Source organism: Triticum dicoccoides, chromosome 7B, assembly GCF_002162155.2.
Source record: "Triticum dicoccoides isolate Atlit2015 ecotype Zavitan chromosome 7B, WEW_v2.0, whole genome shotgun sequence".
Classification (NCBI taxonomy): Eukaryota; Viridiplantae; Streptophyta; class Magnoliopsida; order Poales; family Poaceae; genus Triticum; species Triticum dicoccoides.
In genome coordinates, this window is record NC_041393.1 from 193,765,885 (window position 1) to 193,770,324 (window position 4,440).

A 4,440-nucleotide genomic window follows, 5' to 3' on the forward strand; every position below is an offset into this window, starting at 1 on the left:
ACAATTCACACAAACATGATTTTGATCTAATTCTTTTTGCTCTGGATTGGTAAACAAATTTCTCATGTTTTCCTAATTTGTCTGGATTTCTGAAGTTACATAACTATTCGAGAGTTACAGATTACTACAGACTGTTCTGTTTTTGACAGATTCTGTTTTCTATGTGTTGTTTGCTTATTTTGATGAATCTATGAGTAGTTTCGGAGGGTATGAACCATAGAGAAGTTGGAATACAGTAGATATAACACTAATACAGTACCAAAAGGGGTGATATATTTTCTTATACTAACGGAGCTTACGAGTTTTCTATCGAGTTTTGTGTTGTGAAGTTTTCAAGTTTTGGGTAAAGATTCGATGGACTATGGAATAAGGAGTGGCAAGAGCTTAATCTTTGGGATGCCCAAGGCACCCCAAGGTAATATTAAAGGACAACCAAGAGCCTAAGCTTGGGGATGCTCCGGATGGCATCTCCTCTTTCGCCTTCGTTCATCGTTAACTTTATTTGGATCTATATTTTTATTCACCACATGATATGTGTTACGCTTGGAGCATCATGTCATTCTTTTTTTCTTGCCGTTTGAATAATATCACAAGATCTGAAATTCTTAAATGTTATAGAGTCTTCACATAGTTACATAATTATTCGACTACTCATTGATCTTCACTAATATCATTTGGAGTAGTTTGTTGTTTGCTCTAGTGCTTCACTTATATCTTTTTAGAGCACGGCGGTGGTTTTATTTTGAAGAAATTGATGAAATCTCATGCTTCACTTATATTATTTTTGGAGTCTTAAACAGCATGGTAATTTGCTTTGGTTATGAATTTAGTCCTAATATGATAGGCATCCAAGAGGGATATAATAAAAACTTTCATATGAAGTGCATTGAATACTATGAGAAGTTTGATTCTTTATGATTGTTTTGAGATATGAAGATGGTGATATTAGAGTCATGCTAGTGGAGTAGTTGTGAATTTTAAAGATACTTGTGTTAAAGTTTGTGAATCCTGTAGCATTCACTTATGGTGAACCATTATGTGATGAAGTTGGAGCATGATTTATTTATTAATTGTCTTCCTTATGAGTGGCGGTCGATGACGAGCGATGGTCTTTTCCTACAAATCTATCCCCCCTAGGATCATGCGCGTAGTACTGCATTTCAATAACTAATAGATTTTTGCAATAAGTATGTGAGTTCTTTATGACTAATGTTGAGTCCAAGGATTATACGCACTCTCACTCTTCCACCATTGCTAGCCTCTCTAGTACCGCACAACTTTCGCCAGTACCATACACCCACCTTATACCTTCCTCAAAATAGCCACCATACCTACGTATTATGGCATTTCCATAGCCATTCCGAGATATATTGCCATGCAACTTTCCACCATTTGGTTTATTATGACACGCATCATCTTTGTCATATTGCTTTGCATGATCATGTAGTTGACATCGTATTTGTGGCAAAGCCATCTTTCATAATTCTTTCATACATGTCACTCTTGATTCATTGCACATCCTGGTACACCGCCGGAGGCATTCACATAGAGTCATATTTTGTTCTAAGCATTGTTGTAATTTTTTGAGTTGTAAGTAAATAAAAGTGTGATGATCTTCATTATTAGAGCATTGTCCTAGTGAGGAAAGGATGATGGAGACTATGATTCCCCCACAAGTCGGGATGAGACTCCGGATGAAAAAAATAAAAAAAATAGAAAAAAGAGGCCAAAAAATGTGAAAGGCCCAAAAAAATGAGAGAAAAAGAGAGAAAGGGCAATGCTACTATCCTTTTACCACACTTGTGCTTCAAAGTAGCACCATGATCTTCATGATAGAGAGTCTCCTATGTTGTCACTTTCATATAATAGTGGGAGTTTTTTCATTGTAGAACTTGGCTTGTATATTCCAATGATGGGCTTCCTCAAATTGCCCTAGGTCTTCGTGAGCAAGCGAGTTGGATGCACACCCACTTAGTTTCTTTTTGAGCTTTCATAAACTTATAGCTCTAGTGCATCTGTTGCATGGGAATCCCTACTCACTCACATTAATATATATTGATGGGCATCTCCATAGCCGTTGATACGCCTAGTTGATGTGAGACTATCACCCTTTTTTGTCTTCTCCACAACCACCATATTCTATTCCACCCATAGTGCTATATCCATGGCTCACACTCATGTATTGCGTGAAAGTTGAAAAAGTTTGAGAACATCAAAAGTATGGAACAATTGCTTGGATAGTCATCAGGGTTGTGCATGATTTGAATATTTTGTGTGATGAATATGGAGCATAGCCAGACTATATGATTTTGTAGGGATAACTTTCTTTGGCCATGATATTTCAGAAGACATGATTGCTTTATTAGTATGCTTGAAATATTATCATTTTTATGTCAATATTAAACTTTTGTTTTGTATCTTATGGATCTGAATATTCTTGCCCCAATAGAGAAGATTACGTTGATAAATATGTTAGGTAGCATTCCACATCAAACATTCTGCTTTTATCATTTACCTACTCGAGGACGAGCAGGAATTAAGCTTGGGGATACTTGATACGTCTCCAACGTATCTATAATTTTTTATTGTTCCATGCTATTATATTATCCATCTTAGATGTTTTATATGCATTTATATCCTAATTTATATGATTTTTGGGACTAACCTATTAACCTAGAGCCGAGTACCAGTTTCTGTTTTTTCCTTGTTTTTGAGTTTTACAGAAAAGGAATACCAAACGGAGTCCAATTGACCTGCCAATTTACGGAGATTTTTTATGGACCGGAAGAAGCCCCCGAAGCAAAAGAGTTGGGCCAGAAGAGTCCCGAGTCATCCACTAGGGTGGGGGGTGCGCCCTACCCCCCAGGTAGCATGCCCCTACCTCGTGGCTGACTTGGAGACCCCCCCTAACGTGAAACCAACGCCAAAAATTCCTATAAATATAGAAACCCCAAAAAGAAACCTATATCAAGAGTTCTGCCGTCGCAAGACTCTGTAAACCAATCGGGACCCTATTCCGACACCCTGCCAGAGGGGGGAACAAACACTGGTGGCCATCTTCATCATCCCGACGCTCTCCATGACGAGGAGGGAGTAGTTCACCCTCTGGGCTGAGTGTATGTACCACTAGCTATGTGTTTGATCTCTCTCTCTCTCGTGTTCTTGATTTGGGACGATCTTGATGTACCGCGAGCTTTGCTATTATAGTTGGATCTTATGATGTTTCTCCCCCTCTACCTTCTTGTAATGGATTGAGTTTTCCCTTTGAAGTTATCTTATCGGATTGAGTCTTTAAGGATTTGAGAACACTTGATGTATGTCTTGCATGTGCTTATCTATGGTGACAATGGGATATTCACGTGATCTACTTGATGTATATTTTCGTGATCAACTTGCGGGTTCTGTGACCTTGTGAACTTATGCATAAGGGTTGGCACACGTTTTCGTCTTGACTCTTCGGTAGAAACTTTGGGGCACTCTTTGAAGTTCTTTGTGTTGGTTTGAATAGACGAATCTGAGATTGTGTGATGCATATCGTATAATCAAACCCGTGGATACTTGAGGTGACATTGGAGTATCTAGGTGACATTAGGGTTTTGGTTGATTTGTGTCCTAAGGTGTTATTTTACTACGAACTCTAGGGTTGTTTGTGACACTTATAGGAATAGCCCAATGGATTGATCAGAAAGAATAACTTTGAGGTGGTTTCGTACCCTACAATAATCTCTTTGTTTATTCTCCGTTATTAGTGACTTTGGAGTGACTCTTTGTTGCATGTTGAGGGATTGTTATATGATCTAATTATGTTATCATTGTTGAGAGAACTTGCACTAGTGAAAGTATGAACTCTAGGCCTTGTTTCGAAGCATTGCAACACCGTTTTCGCTCACTTTGGTTACTTGCTACCTTGCTGTTTTTATAATTTCATATTACAAAAACCTATATCTACCATCCATATTGCACTTGTATCGCCATATCTTCGCCAAACTAGTGCACCTATACAATTTACCATTGCATTGGGTGTGTTCGGGACACAAGAGACTCTTTGTTATTTGGTTGCAGGGTTGTTTGAGAGAGACCATCTTCATCCTATGCCTCTCACGGATTGATAAACCTTAGGTAATCCACTTGAGGGAAATTTGCTACTGTCCTACAAACCTCTGCACTTGGAGGCCCAACAACGTCTACAAGAAGAAGGTTGTGTAGTAGACATCACGTACCATTGACCAAAAAAAATCAAATACACGTGTACATTTTTTTGGAGACGGGATCTGCCAATTTTCTATTTTCTTGCACACGAGTATTTTATGCGCTTCATCTGCGTTGTGTGTTTCCCCCGCCTAAGTTTCAAGTTTCGTAGCGAAATTTTCATTAGGCGCATGATTTCAGAATTTATTCCTCCAATCACATCCCCACTCATCAAATTTCCTAAGTATCCCC